Source organism: Leptonychotes weddellii, chromosome 10, assembly GCF_054177405.1.
Source record: "Leptonychotes weddellii isolate Sample4059 chromosome 10, ASM5417740v2, whole genome shotgun sequence".
Classification (NCBI taxonomy): Eukaryota; Metazoa; Chordata; class Mammalia; order Carnivora; family Phocidae; genus Leptonychotes; species Leptonychotes weddellii.
The window spans coordinates 72,623,657-72,638,016 of NC_138378.1; positions in this window are offsets into that span (position 1 = coordinate 72,623,657).

Consider the following 14,360-nt stretch of genomic DNA (forward strand, 5'->3'; position numbering starts at 1 on the left):
GAGATGATCTTAGAGAAAATTTGAATAAAAAGGAGACAGGGATGCAAACATCTGGGGATGCAGTGATCCAGGGAGGGGCAACAGAAAATGCTCTAAGGTAGGAGTAAGTTTGGTGTGTTCAAGGAACCCAAAGAAAGGCTGTGAATCGGGGCGCCTGGGTGGCTCAGTCGTTAAGCATCTGCCTTCGGCTCAGGTCATGATCCCAGGGTCCTGGGATCGAGCCCCGCATCAGGCTCCCTGCTCCACGGGAAGCCTGCTTCTCCCTCTCCCACTCCCCCTGCTTGTGTTCCCTCTCTCGCTGTGTCTCTCTCTGTCAAATAAATAAATAAAATCTTAAAAAAAAAAAAAAAAAGAAAGGCTGTGAATCAGAGAAAGTGGGATAAAATGAGATGGGAGAGGCAAAGGATGGGCCACAGAAAGAGTGTGATGTTCTAAATCTGCAGTAGGAAGCCATTGGAGGGCTCCAAGCAGGGAATATTATGATGGAACCACTCTTTCCTAAGATCATTTTAGATGTAAATGCATGAAGAGATTGTGGTGTGTTCATGCAATGGAATATACAGCAGTAGAGAAAACAAATGAACTAAAGATCCATACTAGTAACAATATGGATGAATCTCAAAAACATGTTAAGTGAAGTAAGTCACAGAAGAATATACGCAGCAGCATTCCATTTACTTAAAGTTTGAAAGTAGACAAAACTGAACCATAAATTTTGGGAGAGCACTTTGGGTTCACTAAAACATGAAAATAGCATCTTTCTTCACTATATCCATGCATGTAATGCATAGGAAGAGGACTGGATTGATGAAACCCCAAAACTTATGACAATGGGTACCTCAGATGAGCAAAACAGAATGGGTGGGAGGAGAGGGGATGGTCAAAAGGTATTTAAACCTTACCTGTAATTTTTGAACTTTACACTGATAGTGCAGGTACTAGTTTCTGTGGCTGCTCTAGCAAAGTACCTCAAACTTGGTGGCTTAAAACCACACACATTTATTTTCTCACAGTTCTGGAGGCCAGAAGCCTAAATTCACGGGGCCAAACCCAGGGTGTTGGCAGGCCTGTCTCTCTCAGGAAAATCTGTTCCTTGCTTTTTCCAGCTTCTTGTGGCTGCCTGCATTCCCTAGCTTGTGTCTGTATCACTCTAATCTTTGCCTACCTCCATGGTCGCATTCCGTTCTCCTCTTCTGTGTGTGCCTCATGACTCTGCTTTTTCTCTTATAAGAAGAGGTGGGTGTTTGGCCCACAGATAATCTAGGATCATCTCTTCACCTGAAGATCTGTAACTTCATCACATCAGCAAGGACCATTTTTCCCAGTTAGGTCACATTTACAGGCACAGGGTTAAGACATGGATGTCTTCTGGGGGGCTATTTTCAGCCTCCCACAGGGCATTTATGTACTTGTTTACATAATTTAAAAGAAAAAGAAGTTTTTGAAAAGTGGATGGAAAACAATGTCCCTAGCTGCTGAAGATCACGTAGGAGGTGATTGGGCTTACCCAGGTGAGGGGTGACAGTCTGGATTGGGACGGGGCAGTAGAGATGTGAAGAGTGGAAGGAATTTAGATACAGTGTGGAGCTCAGGTTTTTGGAATGGCCAGTGGGTCAGATGCAGAGGAAGAGGAACAAAGGAAGAAACAAGGATGATGTATGTTCATGGTTCGAGAAGCTGAGAGGTGCCATTTACCAAAGTGAGGAACAGGTGGGGAGGAACAGGTTTAGAGAGGCAATTGGGAACTTCAGGTATAGCATACTTGTAATATGCCAAGTATACTTTCTGCCTTTTAAAAAATGATCAGAATTACTGAGCTGGGAGAATTTAGCATTTTAATAAATGGAGTGTTTTCTCATTGTGAGTTATCAAGGCCTGGGAAGGAGGTTTAGTAAGATACAAGGAAGGCAAATGTTGAGTCGATAGTGCACAGAGCACAGGGCTCCTTCAGCACACTGAGTGACACAAGGAAGTATAGACAATGGCTGCTCAAATGACAGCAAACGAAAATGGGCCGGTCTTGGGCTCTGAGGCCTGTAGGGATAGCTCCCCTGGAGCTGACCTCTGATATTTGCTCTGCACAGTGACTGGAGCTCTTATTTTGTGCTTCCCACCTGTGTATAGAACACTAGGACAAAGGAATATTCTATTTGCGTCTTCTCACCTTACCCCCTAATAGCAACAACACTGCTTATAGAAAACAAATTGTTCTATTTTGCAAATTCTGTACTTTTCTCTGGCCTAGTCAGACAGATGAAGTCCCAGGTCTGGAGGCTAGCGTAGCCGCTTACCATGTGACCCTGGGCTTGTTACCAGGTCTCTCCAGGCCTGCACTTCCTCGTGGAGTTGTTGTGAAGGTCAGAGTATGTTCTCAGTAAATATTTGATATTATTGCTATTACCAACTTGGCTTCATAGCCTTCGGATATCTCCCTGCAGTTTACTTTTATTTGGAAATGCTAAAATATAACATTTTCTTCATAATAAAAACAAGCCAAAGCCAATTCAGATACCTTTTCTCCTCCACCCTGTGCAAAGGCTACCTTTAAAGAATGTTTACAAATTAACAATTGTGGTATTCCTTCCAATGGCTTTGAACATTTTCTGTTTTGATAAGTATTCTTTTTTTACTTGTCCAGATATACTCAACTGCAGTTATCTGGAAAATGAGTGCAAAATAACCTACCTGCTTTAATGCAAGTTCTCCAGATACCTGAGGCGAAAATGGGGATAATTACTAAGGGGAATTGTCAAGGAACAGTGACACCTAACCCTTCTCTAGGATTCCCTAGTGCAGACTTTGCAAACAATCAACAGAGAGCTTGTGAAATTTCATGTGGCCTGAGTTTTCTTTGTTTCTAATGCTAAATAATGTCCTGATAATCTCTTTAGCCCCCAGCCTCTCCCCACCAATGATTTTTTTAAAGAAAGCAAATTTAGCAAACAGATTCCATGCAACCTCAGCCATCGCTATCATATGAATTACCAAGTCTAGTCTAAGTTTGAAAGTAAAAACCCAAACTGAGTTTGGAAACATCTTAGTTTTAAGTGTTAAATAGCTGAAATATATGACAGAGAGTTGTTTAAAGATAAAAGACACTGTCACAGAAGAAGGAAGAGCCATAACATCATGAACTGTTATTTCTGGGATTTTCCCCCCTTTGCTCTTCAAGTGAAATGAGATTTCCCCCCCACACACAAATACGGTGATCTTAACAACTTGGTGCCTTTTCTCTCAGATGCTAAAACTTCTGAGTTCCAAGGTTGTTTCCCTTCTCAGTTAAGAACACTGTTCTTCCCCTAGTCATGAGTCGAGGGCCACTATGAAGATAGAAGGCTCCTCTAACAGGGGATTTTTTCCTTAAAAGGAGCTCTAGATTTGGCCTTGGAGGGACCTAGGCTGGCCCCTTTTTCTCTCACACTTATTTCCCATGACAGCTGATGGAGTCCAAGAACTCAACATCCTTCAGGTCATAATTTAACTGTGTCTAAAGAAATAGAAGCCATAGACTTAGCTCATGGGGTCTCTAAATGCAGTGCTGGGACCAGCAACATCAGTACCACTTAGGAACTCCTGGGAAAGGCAAATTCTTGGGGCGCCTGGCTGGCTCAGTCAGTGGAGCATGAGATTCTTGATCTTGGGGTTATAAGTTCAAGCCTGATGTTGGGTGTGGAGATTACTTAAAAATAAAATATTTAAGGGGCGCCTGGGTGGCTCAGTCGGTTAAGTGACTGCCTTCAGCTCAGGTCATGATCCCAGGGTCCTGGGATCGAGCCCCGCATCGGGCTCCCTGCTTGGCGGGAAGCCTGCTTCTCCCTCTGCCCCTCACCCTGCTTGTGTTCCCTCTCTCGCTGTGTCTGTCAAATAAATAAATAAAATCTTAAAAAAAAAAAAAAAAAGAAAAAAATTAAAAGAACTCTTTGCTCCCACTTTAAAAAAAATAAAATAAAATAAAATAAAATATTTAAAAAAGAAAGAAAGAAAGAAAAGCAAATTCCTGGGCCCCTCCCCCAGATCTCCTGAAGCACAGACTCTAGGGCTGGAGCCACTCTGCTTTCACAAGCACTGCAGGTGATTTTGATACATGCTGAGGTTTGAGAGACACAGGTCTAGTGTAGTTCTTGCAAAAATTCAGATAAATTTAATCAAGTTACTTATTTTCACAATTCCTACCAGTTCTATTTTTAGAGATATTCAAATTGGACAAGCAGAGTCAAATGCCAGGCAAAGTGTTTGACTCTGGCAGGTTCCCTAAGGCTGGCAGAAATGCCCCTCTTGGGGTCCGACCTCTCTATAAGACAAACATCTGGAAACTTTCTCTGTCTTTAGCCCGGGTGAGTGGGTGGTAGAGGGGAAAGTAACTATCCCTTTTCTGTTTGAAAATATTTAGCTTGAGTGATGTGAAGATTTCAGTAGATCTGTGACAAGATCAAAGACCATTAATTATTTAACAGTGGTTCTACTTTTGTGGAATTATTTAAAGTTTCATAATAGCAGTTCAGGTTCCCAGCCTTCATTTTCAAGTCTGGAATTCTGTTGGGAGCTATCTAATCACTGAAGAGTATAATATTACAGGCTGGGTATAAAAATATCTTTTTAATGACTAGCTAATTAGTGAAATGTCTTGACCTGAGTGGAGACCAAATAGAAGACCATATTTTTATGAAAGGGGGAAAAGGCTAAATTGTCACCATGCTATTATTCTTATTGAATTAGCCACTCCTTAAAATGTTAGTTGATTAGATACAATTTGTAATATAATGCATCAATATAAGCAACAAAGGGCTGCGTAGCATACAGAGGTATCTTGGAACTTCTGCAGTTTTGTTTTGGTTTTAATTTTAGCATGCATAGTCTGAAAGTCAACCTCAGGTGATTCATTACAGTAATGCCATATGGATGCTTCTGAAGACTCCTCTCACCAGACCAGGACAGTAAGACCAGGGCTCATAGGTGCTCTCCCCTCTTCCCCACTGGAAAAGGAAGGAAAAAAAAAAAAAAAACTTTCTAAAACACTAGGCAGATGGTCCCCTTTACAATTTTCCCCTGTAAATCAAATAATTACCTGCTACACATATTTTCCAGTTTGTTATAACTTCTCTAGCATTCAACCTAAGGAGTCATAAATTGAGCTGTGTGGATTTATGTTTCAAAATAGCATGTGTTCTGTTTATAGCAAATGCAGAACAGGTTTTGCCAAGTTTATAACTTCACAAGTTTAAAATTTTGAACCCAAAACTTGAAATTCTTGTGGTGTCAAGACTACTTGCAAAAACAGCTGAGATTCTAAAGGGATGAGTCTTAATATCAATTAACTCTTTCTGAACCAGGGTCTTATGAATTAATTTTAAACCAATCAACCACAGATGTACCACAGTTCCCTTGGAACACATGCATTCAAAGTGAAGGGTCAAATACATCTAATTAACTCAGGCATTTGAGGTTTTATTGACTCTGTACTTACCTTGTAAAAACTTAGAAATAACTAATATACATGAAATGTGTCTCATGTTCAGTGGGCCAAGGACAAGAAAGTAAGAATTTATTTTACAGTCTATAAAATGCTGTCCATATTATCTTTTAACCCACCCTGCCTATGCCTTGTGTGAATTTATTCAAGGAAGATACTTTGTGCTAAAAGCTGGAACATTTTTTTTTAATTTTCCCCAAATAGTTAGACATTGTCGGGCAGATGGCTAGTTGTTTCTTTGAGACGATTGCCCCCGTACCTACCCTGGACCCGCCGATACCCTGGTTCTGAGAATGAAGAAAGGCCACTCTGCCTGCCTTCTCTCTTGCCTTGTCACTTTCTTCCTTGACTAGCAGTAATTCCTCTGTTAGCCGCAGGTGACCTCAGGAATCCAAATCCATATGGGTTCTATTGATCCTGAGGCAGGCAGTCACGTGATTCTCATACCCATATGAGATGATCACAGGCTCCCAGGAGAATAGGGACCTGGGAGTTTACCCAGTTCTTTCAGTCTATTTAAACTAACTCAGAAAGATTATCCAGAGACTTTGAAAGCCTTTGGTGACTCATTCCCCAAGAATGGCTTGGTTTCTTTCCCCCCTCCTCTTTTACAACAGTAGCTCTGTACTAGGGCATCTCAACCCACATCATCTCAATTAATCCCTCTGTTTACATATTTCAATCAGTTAATGGAGCCCAGATTTAGAACTAGGGACTTTGATTCTAAGTTTAACTTCCTGCTATGCTCTGTTGCCTCTTAATAAGTCCTAAATTCATAGCAACTAGTATTTTGAGGGTGCCTCCCAGTTCAGGAACACTTTCTCATATAGAACCTTATGGATGTTACCCTCACAAGGGCAGCATGAGGTGGGTGTAGCAAATCTCTTTTACAGATTAGGCACTCAAGGCTTGAGAGGTTATGAACTACTTGCATAAGATCACCCAGCTATGAGGTTGAGTTAGAATTTGTTCAGCTTGTTCTTATGGCTATGGCAAAAACCATTTTCCTTCCATGTTTATATATTTTTCTTGATGCCTAACCTGAAGCTTGTCTGCCGTTATTGTTTATTCTTGTTCTTTCTTCAGCAGATTCAAAACACATTCAGGATAGAAATTCTGGGGGCTGAGTGTACACCATTTGTTCATTTACTAAATGAATGAATTGCGTATATTTAATTATTTGTAGCAATTCATTAAATATATTAAATGTATAAAATGAGCTAATGCATTTACTTGCTTACAGTGGTACCTGGTACATAGTATACACTCAGTAAATATTAGTTATTTTCATTCATTTATTTATCATTTATTGAGTTCTTGCTCTGGGACCATCACTGAGAAATTCCTCTTGGGGAAACCGAAATTAATAATATGTGTCACCTTTGACTCCCCTAGCATTCCATTTGTCTCTCTTATCTCCTAGATTATAGTCTTTATGGGGTCAGGGACATACCTGTATCATCCCTCTTTGTATGTTCAGTGTCCAGAACAGGGCTTGATGTATTTTAAGTACATGAAAAATATTTGTTGAACAAATAAATGAATGCTTAGACGTTGGAGATTTGGTAAATTTGTTTAATCATCTCAATCTAGAAATTAAATCACACCATTCAGATTGGGTCATCATGATTATTTTCTTTGTTTTGTTGGCTAGCTGAATGGCATCTATTCACAGTGTATCTGGTGAACATCCCCTTCCTTCTATGCTGTGGAGACATACACACTCATCCTTGGCAAGCCCAGGGTGGTGGCCTCCAGGCCTAAATCTCTAAAGTCCCTTACAGCCCTATGAAGCTGGGGTGGGGGAGGCAAGTGTAGTTGGGGCTTAAGGAAGTCTACTCAGGACTGGAAAGGCTTGCTTAGGAGTAATTTGTTTGTAGTTTCAGCCACTCCCTAAAGGCCCTGCTCCAGCCTCCTTAGTCCTGAGATGTGAGCTTCATTCCAGAACACTCCCCATGGTTGTTTTGTAGCTCCAGGTTAACACCCCCCCACCCCTCACATTTCTCATTTTGGCCTCTCTAGAAGGGTGGTAATGTTTGACCCTTGTAGGTTGGCAGGTTGGTGGGGCTACGGGTGGGTGTAGGGTGTGGAGGGAAGAGGTATTTCTGAATGCTTTGACATACTTTGCAACTGTTAGCTCCAAATAAACTGAGCTGCCAGAGTGAAGGGTCCATCACAGCTGCTGCCTTTGAGTGTTGTAAGGGCGGGAGTCCAGCTCTAGATTGTGTACCTCCTTTTGTATGCTACAGTCCTTGCCAGCAGGTCTCCAGCATGCGTAATGATGCGCTACTGCCTAACTTCCACAGAAATTAGCCCAGGCATTCCTCCTCAAGTGTAGCATGCAGCAGTGAGCATGGTTTAAGCAAGGGAGGGAGGTGTCTGCCTCACGGTACAGTTAGAACATGCGGCACAGAGAAGGAAAGCGGCTAGCACACCCTGGCTCAGGCCTGAGAGGAGGCCAAGGAAACATATTCTCTAAGCTTATCATTATAAGAGTTGCCATTTTTGAGCACCTACTGTATGCCATACCCTTTACACAGATCGCGTCATCTGATCTTTTTGCCAGCCCTATGGAGTTTGAATTGAGAACATTTACCTTCTGTGAACTTTATTTTTTTTTAAAGATAAGGCAATTAAGCCTTGGTGAGGTTAAATTCTCTGCAGATTATAAAGAAGAACTGGGATCTGGGGCACCTGGGTGGCTCAGTCGGTTGGGCGGCTGCCTTCGGCTCAGGTCATGATCCCAGGGTCCTGGAATCGAGCCCCGCATCGGGCTCCCTGCTCGGCAGAGAGCCTGCTTCTCCCTCTCCCTCTGTCTGCCGCTCTGCCTGCTTGTGCTCTCTCTCTCTGTTAAATAAATAAATAAAAATATTTAAAAGCAGTTTAAAAAAAAAAAAAAGAAGAACTGGGATCTGAATTCACTTTTGACTCCAGTGCCCTGTTCTAAACCACTTTTACAGTCCCACTTCATTTTCCATGCAGCTCCCCGGTAGAGCACCACCACTTTGAAGCTAATATAAGAGTTGAGGACTTATCTTTGATAAGTATCTTTGTAGCTATCTTATTTTTCCATGTCTTCCTTCCTGAGAAAAACTGAGGTTGGGCAATGTAGCCAAAGTTGCACAAACTGCAAATGGTAGAAAAGAGTTGCCATGTCTTATGTCCTCTCTAGGTTGGCTTCTAACAGATCTCCATAGAAACTCTTATTATATATATGAGAAACAAAAATAATGTTCCCTTTCCAGTAACCCCTAGCCCCCAAAAGTTATCACATAAGAGTGAGAGCAGGAACATAGTAAATATAAACATATTTCTCTGGATGGTCAGTGTAAAATGTGCTTAAATTCTGAGCAGAGGGCTGGGTGAATTCTGATATACTGGTTTAATATAAAAGATCCCCAGATTGTATTGTGCTACTCCAGCCAGTCAGAAACTGGATGTCAACTCTTCTTTCATGGTTTAGCCATTTTACCATCACACTGACAACCTCATCTTCTGCATCTCAAATTCTGAGGAAAATTAGAAAGTGCTTGCTTTCAGTCTTGCTTTTTTTGAGAAAGAAAAGTCTGATTACGGTTGAGCTGACTGGAAAATAAGTATGCAACCAGGAAATAATGTCAAATTTAGAACATTCCTTCTCTTTGTAGTTGGTTTAGTTTCCAGGTAGTATAAATGTAAGGAGCAGTTCAATCAAGAAATTGAATTTCTATTAGGACAATACAAGAGAGCAGGAATTCTGAAATGTCCACAAGATCCCATTTCAGGGGTTAGATGGCAAAATAATGAAGAGGGGATAGCCTGGGTCTTCAGAACCAGATATGGGTCCATACCTAGTGTTGCTCTTTCTGCCTGTAGGATGTTGGGGGAAGTTACTTAAATTCTTTGAACTTTAGTTTCTTCATATGGAGAATACCTACTCTCCAGGGATATGATGAGTATTAAATGACACAGCGTTAACAGTGTAAAACCTCTGAAATAAAGTGTGTACTCAAGAAATGTTAGTTCTTTGTCTTTATTCCTTCTCTCCTGTGGGAAAACCCATCTCTCTGTGTTAGAGGATAACACTACCAGGGTGTATTAGTTTGCTAAGGCTGCTGTAACAAAGTTCCTGGGGCTAGGAGACCATGATCGAGGTGTGGACAGGGTTAGTTTCTCTAGGACTGTGGGAAAGTTGCATGCCTGTCCTCTAGCCTCTGGTGGTTTGCTAGCAATATTTGGCATTCCTTGGCTTGTAGAAGCATCAGCCCAAACTCTGCCTTCATCTTCACACAGTGTCTCCCTGTGTGTCTGTCTTCAAAGTCCTCCTTTTTATGAGGACACTAGTCATATTGAATTAGGGCCTACCCTAATGACCTCACTTTAACTTGATAACCTCTCTACAGACCCTATCTCCAAATAAGGTCACATTCTGAGGTGTTGGAGGTTAGAACTCCACGTGAATTTGGAGGGAACACAATTCAACCCATAACACAGGGCCAGTCAGTGTGTTGCTGGTTAGAGAAATAACTGTATAACAGATTGGAATTTGAATTTTCACCTGGGGATTTTGTATATGTTAGCTGAAGGCTGATTTAGCTACATGGTGACTTCTTTTTTATCATGGCCCTTTTGGGGAAAATGGAGTCACGGCAACAACAGCAAGAAATATTTTTTAGTGAGCTATAGGGACAAGCCTCATCCCTATAAGTATTAAGTCTGACTTTACACATACATTTTAAGATTGGGCAACCAGAGTGAATATTGCTTGTAGGGCTTATGAAATGGTTGAAGCTAGGAAGTAATACCTTCAGGTAGTGGAGGTATTAAAAATAATTTATTTTGGTATAAATTTTTGGTTGAAATCATATAGTTCCTTCCAATTCAGTCATAAAGTTATGGCAATTTATAGTTGACACTTTATAATTGCTTACCATGTAATAGGAACATTTATGCTATCTTGTTTGATTTTTAAAACTAGTTGTAAGGTGGCTTTTTACAAGAAGGAAACTGAGGCACAGAGAGATTAGGAGACTTGTGAGTTGTGGGCCCTCTGACCTCAAGTGCTCCTTTTTATATCATAGTTGCCTTCATAGAGGGTCTTTCCCTGGGTGAGAGTCCAGGGGAAACATGTTCAGATACAGTAGCATAGGAATTTAGCAAGCATCTCTGCCTTGATCAGAATTACAAGGCTTTTTGCATGTGGCAAAATAGCCCATGGGAGACTATTTCAATTGCAACTAAGCCAATCTTATCATCCATGGTTTGTCTACACAGTAGCGTAATTGGCAGAAACACAGGGGTGTTGGTTACTCTGATTACAGTGACGTTGGGGACCATGACTGATCAGTTTAGACCAAAATTCCAGCCACGATACTTCTGGAAACTTGCACCACCGTGGCAAATGTAGAAAGGGTCACAGTCAAAAATTGCATCCATCACACATACATTTTGTTTATTATCAGAACCTGAATGGAGTGGTGGTTTTGACTTTCCACAGTTGTCATTACCCCTAAGACAAGAGCTCCAGCCTCCTGTCGTGTGAAACCATGCCTTGAGGGCCTTCAAGTCATGGCTTACTTTCCGAATAAGATTATCAGTGACAGGCTTGGTAGGTGCCCTTTAGATTTCCAATTGAGGTGGTGGAGAAGGGGACCTCCCTTGTTCTAACGTCTATGGACAGTGTTGTCACTGAGGACTCTTCTTTTGTTACTTTCTAGAGCTTTCTGGGCTTCTCCATTGTTTTTTAGACTTAAATGCATGCGATTCCTTTGAGAAGTTCTTAGAAAGAGAATGCTATAATTGGCACCTGAAGTTTGAGAAACTGCGTCATTTAGCACTGCCATGTTTAGAGTAGCCCACCTTGTCAATGTCTCTGCATTGAGACCCAAAGTCATTTTTTACCTTTCTTAGATTTTAAATCTCAATGGGAACAAATGAGTTTAAAATTGGATAGAGCCTCGGAACTTATTGAAGACCACAGGGGCAACTTCTTGTTGTTTACTTCCCAAACATGGCAGTTTGGCATTTTATGATATAGTTAAATGGCTCTGGTGTATATTATATCCTCTGAGATTTGACAAAGGTACAAGATACAGGTGGTGACATGGGATGTCTCAGGTACTGCATAGACTCCTGCTGTTTCTCCTTTCCTTGACTCAATCTCAGATTTGAGCTGACATTCCTAGCCACATGGGGTTCTTGTGGCAGCTGCAAAGCCCAGATATCCAGCTGGAGAAACGCCGCCCGTATCCTGTTCATCTGACAGACTTGTGAGTCTGGGACAAGGGAAGTTGGCAGCTGAGTTGTCGTTCCTTGTATTCCTTTGAGTTGGTCTTGAGTGGGGGTATTAGGAATATCCAGTCTGTTTCTTTCATATCCAGAAAGATACAATAGAGAACAATAGAAATGAAACATCTGTTCAAATTCAGAAATGATTTTTCTGTTGGGTTAATGGTCAGTGGTGAAAAATTTGAAGTAGCTTTTCCCAAATTATTGACTGTCCAAATGAGAAAGAGCAGCATTTAAGTTAACGGGAAAACCCAAACCTAACTAATAAATATGACGTGAGCCAAAAAAAGGAAAATGTGGGTGGTAAATATGAATATTTAGAACTGATAAATGATTTAAAATATTTCTTTATGAACTAAGTTAAGGCTTGAACTCTAGTTCATGCAAAAGGAGATAGATAGTACTGGAAATCAGTCTTCAAAAAGGTGAAAGTGTTTTTAACATTGAGGCCTAATAGTACCTGTATATTCTACTAGATTTCACTGCCTTCACAATTTGATTTTATGTGCTACTAGTAAGAGGGTATTTTCCATGTGCTGTTTATATAAGATTCAGATGCCTTTTTATAAAATATTTTTGAGTTCCTTACTGATTTGTGAGTCTGTTTATATCCCTATCAGTTACACTGAGATCTTTTTATCTTTTCTGAGCAAGGTGTTAATGATTGGTAAAACAACCAGGAGAACATCGCTTATGATTTAAAACTGCACTGTCCACTATGGTAGCTGTTAGAAATATGTGACAATTTAAATTAAAATTAATTAAAATCAAGTGTACTTAACAGTTCAGTTCAAGTGTATTGGACCAATACAGATATCAAACTTTTCTGTCAATGCAGGAAATTCTCCTGAACAGCTCTGATCTAGAAAGCTTCCTGCTCTTTTTAATCTAGAACCTTTGGAAAACTGCTTTCCTTTGCTAGACAGCATTTTTAAGAGCTTCCTGCTCAGTCAAAAATAACAGAAAAGTAGGTCTGCATTGTCAGATAAGAAAATACGAGATACCTTTTTCTTGTGGAAAACGTAATTCTCCCTTGTGACTCAATATTTGAATGGTAAAGCAGCAACTAGTTTGTGGCAATCTGTATTGATATTGAGAATTGGCATCTGTGGATCTTATACATGGTTCCTGCTACCCTAAACTAGAGGTTAGGGAGCTTTTCTCTGAAAGGGTCAGATGATAAATATTTTAGGTTTTGTGGCTCGTTCCTATCTCTGTCTTATCTCCTCAGCTCTGCCAGTGCTGTGCCAAAGCAGCCCTTGACAGCAGCAAACAAATACATATAGCTGTGTTCCAATAAAACTTTATTGACAAAAGTAGGCATAGGTGATAGTTTGCCCACACCTATCCTAGAATGCTTTTTATCCTCTCATGTCTTAAAATTTGATCAAGAGGCAATTAATATGTTGGCTGAGATGAACCAGTGTTTGCTCACTAATTCTCACTACAGCGCTGTGATTAAATTATAGACAGCCATCCATTTTAAACTTGCTGTCCTTGGGCATCTGCCCAGATAAATACATACATGCTAGCCTCCCTGCAATGTCTGTCTTTGACATCAGATGAATTATTTTTAGTTGTGTATGTATCTTAGAGTGCAAATCTCAGGATAGCAAGAATCTTAGGAAAAAATGGGCCTTGGAGGGTGTGCATGGGGTATTCAGTTGAGAATTTTTTGTTTGGTCGGTGTTTGTTTTTGTTACTGTTATATCAAGGACTACATTACGTGAAGATGCTAGTTAGACTAGTAAGACTAATTTTAGTTTGAGATGCTTCAGAAAGAGACAAATTACTGCCCTACAATAGTTACTTTTGTGTTTTTCATTATTCCCTTTATGTATCAGTATTAGATGGTTCTGGGAGTCATTCTGGAAGGCCTGGTCCTGAACATCCTCCTTCAGCCCATCCAGTAATTTTGAAAGCACCTGATTCCCTTTGTTAAGACTCTTCCTACTTAAAATACCCAGAGTATCTGTTTCCTACACTGAATCCTCACTGATATAGCAGTGTATATCATTTTTATAAATTTTGAAATGTGTCTAAATTAGTCATGTGTTTTGGAAGGTTTTATCTCTAAATGAGTCTCCAGCTCCAGTTTTCTGAACCCTGACTTTGCTATTTTCCCATCCTTTTTGAAGTGTTTTGGGTGGTAATCCTCACTCACTTCCTAGATGGGGAATTCTTCACTGAGGAATGGCTCAAGAGAGTCAGTTGGGAACGTTACATCCTGTGCATACAAGCCTTGGACTGGATATGAATGATGAAACTGAATACTAAGGTTATGTGCTATGAGGCTGCCCTTAAAACTGGAGGAGACCACAATTCATTTGAAACAACCACCTATCAATCTTGAGTAACATGTATCCAGTACAGTTCTGTGGCATACTTATGCAGTAAGCTTCAAAGCCTTTACTATGTTTGCAAAATGCATTAAAGAGACAACTCATCACCTGACTTTTATGTTTTCAAATGAGTTTTCTCTACACAGGGATCCAGCCAGCTCATATGGGTCTTTCCTTTGACCTGCTTAACATTTCCCAAAATGCCATCCTGATCCTCTTATTTGGATCCATAAAAGAGCAGAGGTTTTCAGTGTGTTCCCTGTGCAGACTTGTCCAGAAAA